The sequence below is a fragment of the Mesocricetus auratus genome, unplaced genomic scaffold (genome assembly GCF_017639785.1).
Source record: "Mesocricetus auratus isolate SY011 unplaced genomic scaffold, BCM_Maur_2.0 Super-Scaffold_100006, whole genome shotgun sequence".
Lineage (NCBI taxonomy): Eukaryota > Metazoa > Chordata > Mammalia > Rodentia > Cricetidae > Mesocricetus > Mesocricetus auratus.
The window spans coordinates 45,628,306-45,645,052 of NW_024429190.1; the positions used below are offsets into that span (position 1 = coordinate 45,628,306).

Genomic DNA, 16,747 nt, shown 5'->3' on the forward strand with positions numbered 1-16,747 from the left:
TAAGACATACTGTCTTTAGGAGTGTAGCTAATAAAAACCACCTGCCAATTCAATTATGGCACAATGCTAAGGCACCAGCAATGGAAAGAGGCAGCTTTATTTCAGATGTTAAAAATATGTATGTGTTGGACCTGGTGAAACACAATAAATAATGCTAGGAAGATGACATCCATGTTTGGACCTGAGTACTTGGAGGATGCTAATGCCATTAATAGGGATCATGGGACCAGGGGAATGGGAAATGGGTTCCAAGAACAAAGATCAGTTCTGTTTTGGGCGTACTGACTTGGCTATCTCTAAGAGACAGTCATGAGCAGCTGTCTGGCAGAGCAAAGGACAAGTTGGGTTGGAACTCAGGGGGGAAATGACAAAATTTGGACTTAGCTAATGAATGAGAACTTTTGGCATTAAATCTTTATGTTCAAGTATGGACAAAAAGCAAACCATTTCTTGTCTTATAAATCACAAGCTTTGAATTTGCCCCCACCTCCAATTGTAGTCTTGTCTTTAGGTATGCTTAAGCAGTACTGAGAGGACTTAAGGAAAAGGAGAGAGACAGAAGGGACTTTAAGCCACAGGAGGAGCCATTGTTGGAGTGAGATTTGAAGTCAGGACCGATGGAGACTTTGAAAGTCCTTTGTCTAACTGACTGACAGCTTGTTAGGTAAGCCCCACCAGGCTCATGCTCTAAGCCTGTCTCCTCCCCTTGACTTTTACCTTTAGTGCCAGGAGAGTGTCAGTTTGCTCAACTGCTGTAACAAGTGCCACACACCAGGGAGCTTGAGTAGCAGCGTCATGGATTTTCACAGTTCTGGAGGAATGTGAAAGTCCAAGGTCCAGGTGCGATGAGGCCTGATTTCTTCTGAGCCTTTCTCTTTACTGTGGACATGGCCATCCTTTGCATTGTTACATGCTTGTCTGTGCTTGCATTTCCACTTTTTTTTTTTTTGGTTTTTCAAGACAGGGTTTCTCTGTGGCTTTGGAGGCTGTCCTGGAACTCACTCTGTAGACCAGGTTGGCCTCTGAACTCACAGAGATCCGCCTGCCTCTGCCTCCCAAGTCCTGGGATTAAAGGCGTGCACCACCACCGCCCGACTCGCATTTTCACTTTCTATGAGGACACACCATCCCAGCTTGGCTTAGGTTTCACTGAGATGATCTGCTATAACTTAATGACCTCTTTAGAGTCAAATACAGTCAAATTCTGAGGTGTTTTTGGGGGGGGGTACAATTTAACCCATTACAGTGGGTAAGCCAGCCTAACTTCTTACTCACACACTATGAATGACTGGAGTTTCTTGCTGAGGTGGAATGACCTCCTTATGCACTAAAAATTACTTTCCAAACTTTATGTCCCTGCAAAGGTGGGAGTTATATATAGAAATTCTGTAAGCTTTTTTATCCTTCCTCTTAGGTTTTTTTTCTTCTTCCTGTCTCTGAGGGAAGAAAAAAAAAAACAAACCTTCTTTGAAGAAAGAGCCCAGTTGTTTTCCCTTATCTTTCACTGGGCAGAGCTCAGCAGCTTATGACATTACATCACTTCCTTGCTTTCCTCTCTTGGGAATAAAACCTTTAATTAGGACCTGTGAGGGAAAATATATGAGAGCGGGAACACATAGTCACAGCTTACATAAAGAAATTTCCATGGAACTAGTTCTTACCATAGACTTCCAACTTGAGTTCAGAGGGGTTCTACAGTTTGACAAGAAAAAAAAGTTCCTTCCCAGGTGAAGGCATAAATGAACCGTTGGCCATACTTGTCTGAAACAGCATTGCTCTTCCAGTGTGCCTTCCTCTGAGACTGTGTTTGTAGAAAGTTTGTCTTGGCAAGCATTTCAAAAGAATCGCTAGACACCTATCTGGTAATTAGCTGGCTTCCCACTGAGCAGGGTTCCACGTTCATCTAAAAGTGGAGGTGAGTGTTAGTTTCTGTCACTCTCTTCCTCTCAACAGTGTAAAATGCAGGGTGACTGAGTAAAGGCCTCGCCACTTAACTGCCTTTTCCAAAGTTCTGTTTTTCTTACCTTAAAGCTTCTGTTTGACTTCCATATAAAGCTTTTAAAAATATGATGACTGATAGGCCTGCTGTCACAGACCTATAATAGTCCTTACTCAAAGAATGGAAGCAGGAAGATCACTTGAAACCAGGAGTTAAAGACCAGCCTGGAAAAATGAGACAGCCACCCCCAACCCCACAAAAAGTGAGAAAACAAAACCAAAAAAGCAAAACAAAACAAACAAAAAACCCAATGTAAAATAAAAACTGTGGATGATACAATGTTGCAAAAATAGTACTTAACCTTAATGGGCCCCCTCACACGGTTAAGCATGAGGGAAAAAAACCCAGCAAAGTCAAGTAGAAAAGATTCTAGAAGGTACGGGAAGGAGCAGAGCTCCTCACAATTGCCAAGGTCATAAGGAACAGGGCAGGTTTCAGAAACAAAGAAAGTCCTGAGGATGTTAAGGAGACGTGCTGACAGTGTGATGTGCTGGCCTCGGTGGTACCAAAGAGCTGAAAAAGAGCATTAGGGAAAATGAGGAAGTACGAGAGAAACAGAGTCTGGCTCACAGCAGTCTCTGCATGCATCTTTCTACCAGCTGTTACAGATGGTCCCAAGCATGGAGGCTCAGGGTCTCGGCTGTATTGCAACTCTCTTATTTTTGCAAATTTTCTGTAAATTCAAAAACTCTCCTGAAGTAAATATTTTACCTAGAAAGCAGAGTAAGTGACAATAGCGACAAAGGAAGGCACAAAGGAAGGAAACAGAGAGCGGTCCGGGAAACACAGAAGTTATTAATAAATGGTAAAAGCCAGCCTACCCTATGATATATTGGTGTCAATAAATGGCAGGATACCAGAGAGTCTGCTGGCCTATCAATCCAATAAACTTTTATAAGTGATGGATTGGTTGTAAACACTGTGTTTTATGGCACCTGAAAATTCCAAGCAGTAAATCCACGCACAGTATTTCTGCTCACATATTTCAGGACCCTGTTTTTAGAATCTGCACAAAGAAATATTTCATGCCCTTTATGGAGTTTTAATAAAAAACAACAGGTGGGAAATGGATTCTGCAGTAGCATGAGCGACTATAACCGTAAATGCTGGTATCTCAGAATTACACCAGCAGAGACTCTAAACACATTAATCACCCAGCAGCCCTGGATTCCATTCTCAGATGTCATCTCAGTTTCAAGCACAGAGATTAAATGCCACCATTTAAATTCAAAACACCGAATGGATATGATGATCTTTTATGTTCATGGGGATTCTCAGAGCGCGTGTGATAGTTTCCTCATCTGTAAAATGGGGCTAATAAATCTCCCCTCAGCACTGTGGGACCAAGCAAGCTGACACACATGAAATGTGTGAGATGATGGTGAATGGTATGTAGGATGTTTTCAGTAAACCATAGCAGTGCTTACTGTTTATTAGGCTTTTGTTTACCTTCATGGTTGCAGGACTAGGAGCCATCTAGCTGTTTAACAATGCTGTTCTTTTAGAAATGGGGAAACTGACAGCAGAAGGAGCTAACTGACTCGGAACCACACAGTTGGTCTGTCTCAGAGTCGGAACTCGAGCCTGCCTGTGCCCTGAGACACGCTTCCTTCTGTCCAGTTCCAGAATGGCTGACGGTATTGCAAGCCTACTGTGTGCCAGAGACTTTTACCGCGTTGCCTTGTAGAAATGTATCTGGGTCTCTGGAGCTCTAGGGACATTTTCCCCTCTTCCTCCAAGGGAGCAGAATCCCGCCTCCCTTCGCAATAGGTGTGGCAATCCACTCTCTGGCACTTCATTCTCCTTCCCTGTATCAGCATTTCCGCTCTTGCAGCCTGTTCTGCTCCGAGCATGGCTCTGCAGTGGTGAGGATCTTGCTGGGCAAGAGAATGTAGGGGCATCTGGGCTGCTGTGAGCGGCTCACGTGAGGGGAGCTGCATCTCCCATCTCCCTGTGTGGGGGGTCTGCTGGAGCTCAGTGCAGAGTATGAGGACATGCTGGGGTGAGTAAGATCCCTTACTGCAAAGTATATGTGATGGGTGTTCAGGGGAGAAAGAAGGAGGCTATGTCGATTTTTACATTTAGTTTCAAACATTCCTTTTTATGACTATGGCTAAAGTAATCCCAAGATCAGTTTCCTATCACTTAACCCTTGATAAAGATTTTTACTTTTACACCCCCCCCCACACCAGTTGTTTTAAATGGGCTTTATCTGCTAAGCAGAATATTGTCTTTTTCCTTTATGGGTATGTGGCTAAAGGCATAGATGCATTAATTTGTCAAACTCAAGAGGAGGCTAAGCATTTTGCCAATGAGAAGCAACCCTGCCGTGCTTTGAAGACTGATGCCAACACAGAGTCATTCCCGACAGCACCTGGTGTCATAGAGATGTGACTGCATACCTTGGAGGTACCTCTCACCCAGGACCTCTTGTTCACTGTGCTCTTGTCTCAACTGCCCCCTTTGCATTGTGAAAAAATCTCCTCTCCTGGCAGCAAAGAGGGAAATAATCAAAGGAAAACTGGACAGGGAGGAAGACATAGTGGTTCTGGGTTCAAGGGCTGCATAAACCGCCTTACTCCCTGGTCCTTGTCCACCACGGTCTATATTTATAACAGGCAGAGAAAGGACTGGACATTATTCCTGGCAGTCTTCTAATAAAATTCTGTCAAAGCTGTCCGAACACTGAAGACTTCATGGCACTGCTTATCAAGGGAAGGAAATATCCTGTCATCAAATTTATGGGACTGGATCAAAAACCAAATTGACACAGCTTCACTAATCCCCGTGGCAAAATGATTCATCTTCATAGGGTTGGAAAATCTATTTTTATCACCTTTATTCTGCCAACTCCTCGTTTTTATTCTCTCCCTGAACTACTGCGATTCCCTTCATGGTGCCGAGTAAACCAAATATCTCCTGAGTCTAAGTGTTCTCACTGGACCATTCCAGCCTGGCTGATTCGGCAGCTGGGGGAGAAGGGAATTGTTCCACACTGTGTAGGTGGGGACTACCACAGGCTGCACGTTTCTGCAGCTGCCTGGGACCCTGCAGTCTGCTCCCCAGGGTGTGAGCCACACTTGCTTTCTCTGCAGGTGTGGTGAGTGCTATGGATGACTGTAAGTCTTTTAGCTTAGGTAAAGAAGGACAAGAATACACCTCTCTTTCAGGCCTCCATGTTTGTCTGGGAAGGAAGGCACACAAAGGCCTCCATACATTTTCTCCTCCCTCCTGACTTCATGTTATACATTTCCTTGTGTTCTTTCATGTCCCTAGCTGTCCTTCCAGTGTCTTGCATGTCACCAAATGGTTCTTTGAGAGTCTTCAGGAATGTTAAAAGGAGTGGGATTGTTTCCTTTAAAGACGTGGAAAAGAACTGCTTTCTGGGCTCCCTTGAAGAGCATATTCAGCAGCCCGCTTTGGATGATAAGCTACGTGACTACAGAAGTGGTGAGAATGTGGCTACTTAGGGCCAAAGCGCATGGCAGTCGAAGCATTTTCAACACCTGGTAGACAGTAGATGATACTCAGTAGGTATGTGCTGAATGAGTACAATCTATCCCTCATGACCCCTGGCCTTCCTAAAATCCATCTTCCAGAAGGCGGTGGCGTGTTTTGTTAGCAACTGACATTCTGTATGTCCGTTGGCCTAATCTGAAACCCTGAATTTTTGCCTATGTATTCTGGCAGATTCCTTGATCATTTGAAGCCTGTGTTTCCTTGTCCATAAAATGGGCTTGATAAGTGCCTTGCTGGTTTTCCTGCAAGAGCAGGAAAAGCAGAAAAGAAAGGGAAGGGAAGAGAAGGGAAGGGAAGGGAAGAAGGAGGGACAAGAGGAAGAGAGGAGGAAGGGAGGAAGGAGAGGTGAAGGAGGAGGATTGATCAACAAGATGAATTTGGAGTCCTTTGAGATCTGGGCTCTCAAGATTGAGAGAGAGAGAGAGAGAGAGAGAGAGAGAGAGAGAGAGAGAGAGAGAGAGAGAGAGAGAGAAGAGAGAATGTGGTGTGTGTATGAGTATATGTGTGAGTGTATGTACATGCATTGAGTGTGTGTGTGTGTGTGGTGAATGTGTAAGTGTGCATTCATGTATGAGAGAGACTGTGTGTGTGTATTCTCTTTCTCATCTTTCCTGAATACTGACTGCACTTCTGCTGCATCTGGTACTAAACCAGATGTCAGGTGGTCAGTGTTGGTACCAGCCACCTCAGGTCTCACCCTGATAGATACTGCTGTGTAAACTCTGCAAGGTGTAGCACACTGTAGGATGCCAGCAACTAATCAGACCAAGAAACTCAGCTTCATGCCCGTTTTCCTGGTGCCTTATAAAGGAATGCCCAGTAGATCTAGAAGGACAGTGTTTCTGTACTGGTTCCTAGGTAGCTGTAAGGTAAAGCAGGGAGGGTTGTCTATGTACAGAGTGGCACACCAAACTGTCCTGAAAATCTATACAAAAGAGAGATAAAGATGAGCCCCAGGTAATTGGTCTCAAGGGTCCTAAGACTCCTAAGGCCAGCTTTGATCAGATGGCTTGATGAAGACCAGATTCCATGGCTTCTGGTACTACACTGGTAATCGAGCTTGTATTTGGTTCCTTCCAGAGCCTCACATCTCTTGGGTGTGTGTGAGATGTACTAATTTTTACCTGACTTCTCTAGTCTGTAGAACATCTACTTTAATATGGCCTGTCCTTTTTGACAATGAACACCTTCAACAATGACCTGTACTTGCCCTTGACCCCATTCCCTCCCTCTTTGTGAATATTTCATTCCTAGACATCAGAGAGCTCTGAATTTCAGAGTGTGCTGGTTAATTTTCGCTCTGCTTTCTTTCCGGAGGCTGGATGGATTCCTGGGCTCTGTTTTCTGTAAGTAGTCATTTCTTCCACAGCAGCCATCTGCAAGGAGCTGGAGGTTACGAAATGACTGGGGCGTGTTTTACACGGCTATACGCAGTCTCTTCTCTTTGGTTCCCATGTAAGCTTTGGCAGGAATTTCTGCAGTCATTTCTGAGGGAGGTGCTGGAGAATGTTGTTGGTAAACAGCCCCCTGGCTGTTGTTGGCTGTCCCTGCGAATACCATGAAGAGTACATCTTGAAAAGTTGCTGTGGTTTCCCTGCCTCTCCAAGGGCTAAACCCTGGGCTGACCTCTGAGACCCTGACCTCAGCCATACTTGTGGGATGAGCAGTGGCCTGGCTCTGCTTTCCCTGGCTTCTTCTTTACATCTCTGGGCCATAACACAGTTCTGGTTGGGTCACTTTATCTTTATTATATGTCTTGGGATTTTCACTCCGGCCCAGATTCTGCTGGAATCATTTTTGATAGAATTTTATTTTGACTTCCTTGTTCAGTTTCAATTTTATCTAACCAGCCTAGAAGTTTCCAATGTATTGATTTTTATTCACAGTGCTGCTTCTACATTTTTACTTTAAAATGTGGGGAAGCGTATAGTCTTGGATGTGTGTTTACCTGTACATAGATGGGACTGATGGTAGGGGCTTCAGTTCTCAAAATTATTCTACCCTTCCATCCATCTACCTATAAACCCACCTACTTTTCTGGTAACAACATTTAGGAAGAAAAATACCTACAGGAAAAAGCAATATGAGTAGAATGGTAGGAAAGAAAAGTGGGAAATATTAAAGAGGGGAGAGAGAAAGAAAATGATGGAGGGGGAGGGAGGAAGGAAAGAAGAGAGAGACAGGGAGAAGAAGGAAAAGCTGGCTGTCCCTTTCCCTCATTTTCCCCTTAAATACCGCTGCTGTTTTCTGACATTGACCCTGTTCCCTTCCCTTAAATAAGTTCATCTTCTGTTCTCTTAGAATAAACATACACAGAACTTTCCCCCACCTCATCATTTTGCAGACATCACATTCTGTCTCACTTTGAGGGATACTGCTCTGCATTTTTCCATAGTGGGAGTGTCTTACATCAGTGTAAGTGTTAACAATAAGAAAGAAAAACCTATGCAGTGCTTCTGAAGATGAATCCTCACATGGTGAAAGCCAGAGCTAAATAAATTATGAACTACTTCTTGTAATAGTCCTGAAGAATTACCTCTCACCAATTACCATGTGTAATGACCAAGGAAGCCATTGACTCTCGAGAAATATTGAGCCTCTGTTACCATCAGCTTGGGCTTTTTGGGTGATTCATATCTTGATCTGATAAAAGCTAATTGCACCAAATGTGTGAGGAGAAGATGACATATAGAACTATGTCTAAGAGATTTGGATGCCAATTCCTTCAATGACTCCAACACGCTCATCTCTAGTGAGATTCCCCAGGACAGCTGGGAGACCTCGGGGCTCAGAATGTCTAGTGGTATTTAGTTTTGATTCTAAACATGCACGTGCTATCTTTTTAAAAGAAATATGTTGGCCTATAATTGTGCATGTACATATACAGATATAAAATATATGAATTATGTGTTTGTTTTCGATGGCCCATGAAAAGTACTCTCAAACCAGGGTCTAGGTCTCCTGGCTGTTGGGACCTAGTTTCCACCATGTATATGACTCAAAGTCCACCTGTAAATCTAAACTCAGAGTAGAGGTATGCTCTTGGCTTCAGTAGAGTCAAACACCAGAAATGGATCTGTTGTTGCTGGTTCCAAAGAGGGTAGTACTAGCAAAGGCATTCTTCCCCAGTGTGTCCAATCCTGGTACATTCCTGTGGTGAGAACTGAGGAAAAAGAACATGAATGAAGGTCTGAGGAAGAAGAACTCAGCATACCACAGGGACCAGCCATCCTTATCAAAGCGCTTCCCAAAATAGGGCAGAGCCACAGAGAGGATGGCTTCATTGGAGCACTTATGCTTAAACTCATTCAACACAGATACTCTTGAGCAGGTGAGTGACAGGGCTCTTGGCCTTGGGCTCAGCATCCTGTTCCTGCTCACATTCGTCTGTCTCCCCTTCAGGAACTGTGGCAGCTGCCCCTTATTCTTCTTTCCACTTAGCCTGGGGTTTCTTCTTCTCATCCCATGAACCATTTTCTTTCTTGGGGTATCCTTTTGAGGCTGTCTCTCTGCAGACTTCTTAGCATCAAACTGGGCCATCTTTTTACTCCCACCCCCATGACAGCCATGAACTGGGATTGGTTAATGCAGGTGAGGAGCCACTATTTGGTATTGGGGAAGGTCTAGCAAACAGAAGGCTCTATGACCCGTTTCTAGAACCACAGCAGGGTGCAGACATCTGTGGTATTAGCCAATGATATCATTACCACCAGAAAAGTCATCATCTTCAAGTGTGTGTCCATCAGTCCCAGATTTCACCTCACAACCCCCTTTGCATTGCAGTGGCCTGTTTGTCATGATACATGATGCCCATGGTGGTGAACACACAGGTGTTCCTGGGTAGCTGGAGGAATGATGTTACTATTGGCAAAGCTCGCCCACTGCACCACATGAGTTTCTGCCTATGGATTGCTTCTCCATAGTTCTTCCTTGATCACACAATATTGTAGGTGATGGCATTGCTGCCAAACGTACAGAATCTGTTGTTACCCTCAAATGGTGGAACCTGGTTGGGAGGAAAATTGTGGAGAAACTCAGGTGTGCAGTTGGTTTGACCCAGTAGAAATGGGGTGGTGTGGAGAGCATGTAGACCTAAGGCCCACTGTACTGAGCAGCAATGAGGGCCTTGAAGACATCTGTAACCCAACCTCCAGTTTTCAGGATATGAGTGCAGGATCCCATCCCCCATAGTGATTCTGCAGGGAAAGGGAGAATTATGTCCAAATGTATTGAGGTCTTCTTTGAGCTCTTATAGAGATGTTGTTTTGTATCTGAACTGGAACGTTGGATTTTTCATGAAATCAACACGTGACAACTAAAGTTCAGTTCTTCTTTACTCACCCTGAATTGAATGATATGTTGTAGGATGTTTTGATTGTACTCTGACACTCCGGAGACTGACAAAAAAAGTTGACTTTGATTCAGAGGGCGAAGCTAGCTACTAGCTGACCACAATTAGTCCTAGAGGTTTTGGAGGATGGAGGCCAGATAGAGAGACACAGGAAGTAGTAGGGAGGAACTTGGAAATATTCTTGCCCCTTTTTGGATGGATGAAGGAGAGAGAGGGAGTCACTGGTCACTTCTTTGCCGTTTTTTTTTTTTTTTTTTGTCATTCAGGTTCTTAACTCTGATATCGGATTCCCAAGTTTTTATTGATAAAGAATGATTAAACACTTCAGAATGAAGCTTTTCTTTTCCTGTGAGCACTGGGATGAAGACTAGCTGGTGTGTGGTACAGCATGTGAATGAATAACTTCATAGTCATTGCATTTTCTTTATGAATATGGTTGATTGACAATACATGAAGGGATGTTGTCACCATCTTAATTTTCCCATCCAGATCTTAGGTCCTCTGTTAAGCCCCTTAGCCTCAGAGCAGTGTTGCCATTTGAGACCCTGGTATCTTGCCTGTTGGGCTGGGATGATGATGATGATGATGATGATGATGATGATGATGATGATGATGATGACGATACAAAGATATCTGTCTACACCTTTCTAGAAAGTGTGTTGTATGCATTTGTTTTGAGATTAATTTTTATCACCTTGACATTTCACATGTCCTGGTTAGTCACCCCTCCTTTCTTTTGCATGTATGGATGACAGATTTGTGGGGTCTGTCAACAAACTCACCATTGTGGATATCATCCTTCTTCAGAATATTTGCATTTCTATTTCTGTCTGGAATTCAACCTTGTCTCCTGTGGGGACACTTTCCTGTTCAAGTCACATGGTAAACTAGTGTTGTTTTCCCAACTGCCCACCCATGTCCCCCAGGCCTGCTTAGCTACAGACCTGTGATTATGCTGGAGGCTTTACATGCTATGCTTTGGGTTCTAATGGGTCAACTGAAAGATCAGCCACTCTGAAATAAATCTTCAGCCCTTTGGAGAACAGATACAGATAGTGAAAGAACTGAAGGGCACAGCAGCTCCTTGATAGACTGTGAACATCCTTGAGCCCTTTGAATAAAAGCTATCTTTCCCTGTGTGTCTGTGTGCCCTGGGAACTTATAAAAAAATAATAACCACAGTAGCATGATATTTAAAGTGTTTGTGTGTGTGTGTTCTTAACCTTGCAAAGTTTTTCTTGGCAGGACTTGAAGCAAACTTGGCTGTCATCTACTTTTCTCCTGTTGAAGGGAGGAGCTAAGCTCAGGGGACTGGTGTGGTGAGGAGAAGCCATTAAGGAAGGAGGCCAGGAGGAACCTCTGGTGGCCTGCAGCTCCATAGCTTTCCATTACCAAGTTCACCCTGTTCCCCAAAGCTCTGTTTCCACCACGTGTATCTGTGTGTGTGTGTGTGTGTGTGTGTGTGTGTGTGTGTGTGTGTGTGTGTCTTTACTTCACTGGAGTGCTAATGTCTGAGCCCACCCTAGATCCTACATACCTTCTGTTGTCCTCTTTCATCTCCAGTTGCTAGGTCAGCCCAACTGACACCAACACAGTTAAGCTCCCAAACTAAGGGCCTCATTTATCTCTGCTGGGCAGCTGATGAGAAAACCCGCACTTTGCTGTCATAGGCTTAGCCTTCAGGGACTCTCCAACTTGCCTAAGTTACCTCCTGGGTCCTTGATCTAAACTCCGGTTGCCAGGTTATAAGGATGCAGCAATTTGTATTATTCTCTCTTCCCTTGCCCACCTGTCCTGTTTCTATTGTGAAAACAACCCTCTGACTTGACACAGGCCTACAGGGACTTCTGTCCCACAGGACAGCTCCTTGCTGTCGCCTTTGTGGTAACCTCAGAGTTCCCTCCACTACAAGAGCGAAACAGATTAATCACACTGAAGTTCAGGGCTGTGTAAGTTGGAATGCTAAAAGCTTGAAGTTATTTTTAGTAGAATGGAATATTTTGATGAATATCTCTCACCTGAAATATTTTTCAAATTTTCTATTTCTAGTTTTTTAGCAGCTTCACAAAGGAGTATTGTATTTGAGTCAGAAAACATAAATATTTTTATTTCCTGTCCTTGACATTGAGTGGCATTGATAAAAGCATCAAGGCCCTTTGAGCTCTGGATCTCCTGGGGGTGGCAGGGAACACATTATATGAGAAAGAAGTTGAGTGCGTTTTTTTTCTTGTTTGTCAGCACGAGAAGAGGGTAGATATGGAAAGTGATGGACAGCTATCATCAGGGATGGAAAACAAAGAACTCTGAGAGAAGGCCTAGCAAGAGTGATGGTGTGGCTATCACTTTATCTGGCTATAATCTCAGTCTTGACCTTGACCAGTGGCTACTGGCTTCCATACAGTCTTGAGAAGAAACGGTTCCATCTTGACTTCCAGTTGTTGAGTTCTTCATCGTTCTATGTCTGGCCATTTAGTCACTAAGTCGATGAGTGACAGTCTCTCATGCTTGGTCAGAAAAGAATTCACTAGAGTAAGGCACATGTTTGACTTTCCAAATTTAGGTAAACAGACAGCTTATATTTTAAACAGAAGAATAAATATATTCAGTAATGTACATTCATTGCACCTTATGTTTATTTGATGTTTTAGATGTTTTGGGAAATAGTTAAGTAGGTTCGGTTTGAAAACATGAAACATTAACAATTAAGAAAATGACTTATTGCTCCTGCCTGCCTTTCCTGTTTGTCCTTCAAGATGGTCCAGACTCTGCCACAGACTGCCTTCCATGTAGAAGGACACACTCATACATCTACTGCTTGTATGTGCACACAGGCATGAACACACATGCATACATGCAGATGCACATGGGCAAGTGCATGTGTGCAGAGGTCATGAGTTGACAATGAGTGTATATCTCAGTCACTCTGTACCTGACTTTTTTGAGGCAGGATCTCTCACTGAACCTGGAGCTTGCCAAATCAGGTAGGCTTACTTGCTCACAATCCTCAGGGAACCTGCTGTCTCTGGTTCCCCAGGACTGGGATTATAGTTATGTGCTGCAGTACCCATGTTTTAAATATGTGCTCTGGAGGATAGAACACTGGTCTTCATGCTTATACATCATGTAGTACATGACTGAGCCATGTCATTCCCAGTAGCTATGTTTTTTAATGAGGACAATCCCCACAAGCCTGCTTATATTGTGTTATCCTTGTCTGCCTGTGGAATAGAGTTGATGTATTTCTGGGTTTTATTTTTTTTTAAATCTCCACTGTTTTCTTCTCTTTAACCCCTCATTCAATCCCTGCTCCTGGGTCTTTCAGGCACGTGAACCTCCCTTTTCTCCCTTGATTCACTGCCCCACTTAGCATGTTGACCCACATAGTGAACATATTGCTTCTGCTATGATAAATCACGGCCCTGCATTGGCATGAGCTGTGACATAACTTAGCAAAAACCACCTTCTGAAGTCAGTTCTAGTACCTCTCGCTCAGCTCCATGTTTTGTTCCTCAGCAACGGTCAAGGCAGTCCCTTCCCCACTCGCGCCCTAGAGCTCACCCTGTTAGCTTGGGTCCTCACCATGCAAGAGTTAAAGGTTTGCAAATGGGGACTTTGTTTACACTTGCTGTTTCATGCTGTTCTTTTTCCCAATTTGTTTTAGGTAACTAATAATTGTAGGTATTTGTGGGATACGGTGAGATATTACGATGGAGGGTGACTGCCAGATGAATTAGTCTATACATCACCTCACACTCTTGCCATTTTGAGGTGGGGACATTTGAAACTGGCTTAGTGTGAATCACGATTAGACACAGCCATCATCCTGCCATGCAGGAGCTCACTTGCTCCTCCAGTCTAAACGAACTCTTGTGCCCTCTGACTGGCACTGTGCTGATGTGTCCTGTCCTCCTCGCTGGTCTGTGCTCTCCGCCAGGCTACTCTGTACTTTGTGAGTTGTCTTTTCCAGATTCCGCAGACAATGAGATCGTGTAACACTTGCCTTCCTTTGCTTGTTGTCTAATGAGTTGGTTATGGAGCTTCATGGTTCTTCCATGCTACTTCTGCTAGGCCATCTTGTGTTAGCTTGCCTTAACCTTGTCCAGTAAAGTGAGGAGTCAGGTTAGCACCAACCTCAGGAGGCTGTGGTCAGGTTTAACTGAGCCGCATGAACAGAGTAACTGGACTTTTGCCTGGGCCATGGTATGTGTTTCCAAGCAGTTGGCGACAGTCACTCCTCTCCTACAGGTGTTAATGTCTCTCACACCCTTCCCTGGACTTCTGCTTCCGTATCTGTGAAATGGCACCGCAAAGGCATCTGTCTTAGTTTGGTTTTTTTTTAGTGCTGTGAAGAGACACCATGACCTTATATAGAACACATTTCTCTAATATAGAAAACATTTAATCGGGGTGGCTCTCTTACAGTTTCAGAGGTTCGGTCCATTGTCATAGTGATGAGGAGCATGGAGGCAGACATGGTGCTGGAGCTGAGAGTGCTGTGTCTTTCAGGCTTCAGGAAGTCTACTGGCTGTCACACTGAGTTAAGAAGCTAGAGCAAAAGAGACCTCAAAGCCTGCCCACACAGTGACACACTCCTTCCAACAAGCCCACACCTTCTCATAGCGCCATTCCCTTTAGGGGGTCCATTTTCTTTCGAACCAGCACAGTTCATTTGTGAAGAACAAAGGCACATAGGTCCACTCAGTGTGCTGTCTAGTCCTAATGAACTCTCAGTGAATGGTAACCAGGACTTTGGCCACTTGTAAGACCATGACGGTTCTCCTATTTATGGCCACCTTCTATTTGAGGTTTGAGTTATAAACCATAAACTCTCATGATGCTTGTGATCAGCCACTTGCCCTCTTGGTTTCTGTTCAGCATTTGAAGTGTGTGCTGAACTAAGCACTTGGAATAATATTTCCATTTAAAATATTTTAGCAATGACCACAATACTTTTCTTCTTCTTCTTCTACTTCTTTTTTTTTTTTTTAGAAAATTCTGTTCATAAGAATCCTGTTTGCGAAATTCCTTGTCACTACCCGAAAAACCTCTGAAGACCCTAGTATATTTTCTCATATTAAAAATAAAAATCAGAGTCTTTATATGATTAATGACTCCATGCCCTGGCCCTATCCCAAAGTATAATTTATCAGTCTTTAACTCCCCAAAGTCATTCTGATTTCCTATGGTTATATTTTTAATTTATAGACCTTTGGCCAGTTTCACAAAAAATTAAATATTGATGTCTTGCAGATACACATTCTGTGGACCAAGCACAATGTTGAGTTGTGCCTTGTAACCAGTGGCAGCCTCTACCTAGCCCTATGCTTAAGTCTTTTCCCAGCTTTTTCTCTTTATGAGCATGGTCATGGGGAACTGGTTTCCATAATGACCCCATCATTCCTGGAGGCAGAAGGACCAGGAATGCAGTGTGGTTTCTAGCCAAGCATGGAGGGCTAGAAGCCCAAAGCCCTGTGTTACAGACCAGGCTCTGCCTCCAGCACAGGAGGGCATGAATTTTCCTATTTGTGGAAGGAAAGCATAATGAATGGTGCCAAAGAGCTTTATACCCATGAGACTTGGGATCCTAGTCCTTCTCACTGGGTCCTTGCTATTAGTGATGGTGACCTCAGCTGAACACTTCCCATGTGTCAGACATTGCTAATGACAGTTAAATATGTGTGACATGCTGATAATGTGCTGAGCATTTTGTGTCTGCTGTTTATTCTTCATAGTAAGATAGTGGCTACGTTTCACAGGACACTGACACCTAGGGCTGGGAGGTCCTTCCTCATAGGCACCTACTGACAGATGGGAACAGACTTGGAAGCCTGCCATCTGGCATCCTGTCCTTCTCCTGTTTATTAATTTTTTAAACAGCTTTTTCAATTATTTTTATTTTATGTGTGTGGGTGTTTGCCTGCATGCATGTGTATGTATGTGCATCGCATATATGCCTGGTACCTGAGCCTGAAGTTAAGAGACCATTGTGAGCCACCATGTGGGTGCTAGGAATTGAACCTGGGTCCTCCGGAAGAGCAGCCAGTGCTCTTAACTGCTGAGCCATCTCTCTCCAAACCATCTTCTCACTTTTGTTTTGCCAAATTCTAAGCACTGTCCCCATCCCCTGGTTTGTGTGTTTGGTTTTTGTTGTGGTGGTGGTTTGTTTGTTTTCTCAGCAACCTTGAGGAGTATAGAACCCACAACTTATATAGCAAAAAAAATCTTGTTTTCAGGAGGAGTAAATAGTTCTACCAAAGCGACCTAACTAGTTCTGTGCTGGCTCTTCCCAGTCTGGTCAACGCTTCAATACACTTCTTTTGCTCTCCTACCATTGTGAACTAGGGAAAACCAACGTTATTGTACATTTTGAAGGCTTTCTTAACATTTTTTACAGATAGAAACCACTGTATAATAAACACCCTGTTGATGTGTAGATGTGATTTTTGGGGGAAGATACTGCAGGATAATGTATTTCCTGTTTTGTCTTAGGTTCCAAACGAAGTTGAAACTTTACTATGGACCCATAGAACAAGACACAAACAACAGCTTCACGTGCTCTCCTGTAGCGAATTCCTTACATTCTCTGTTTTTTCCTCTGATGTCTACAATCTGCTTCCTGGGTTGAGGAGTAGAGACGGGCAGGTCCTTGGAACTCACTGGCCAACATGCCTAGCCCAAATGGGAAGCTTTGGGTTCCGTGAGAGACCTTGACTCAAGGGAGTAAGTCAGAAAGCAATAGAGGAAGGCATCCTCAATGTCCTCCTCTGGTCTCTGCATGCATGTCCATGAAGGAGAGCACACATGTGTATATACCATAGACACACGTGTCTACAGACAGACAGACAGACAGACACACACACACACACACACACACACAC

At 43.9% G+C, this 16,747-nt stretch overlaps 1 protein-coding gene and 1 pseudogene across 6 annotated transcripts in view; one reads left to right on the plus strand and one right to left on the minus strand.

Annotated features, from left to right (window-relative positions):
• The window catches only part of Limch1 (LIM and calponin homology domains 1), a 306,367-nt gene that overhangs the window by 158,427 nt on the left and 131,193 nt on the right, over window positions 1-16,747 (plus strand). The gene's annotated exons all lie outside the window — the stretch shown is intronic.
• On the minus strand, window positions 6,935-9,707 carry LOC101835165 (annotated as a pseudogene).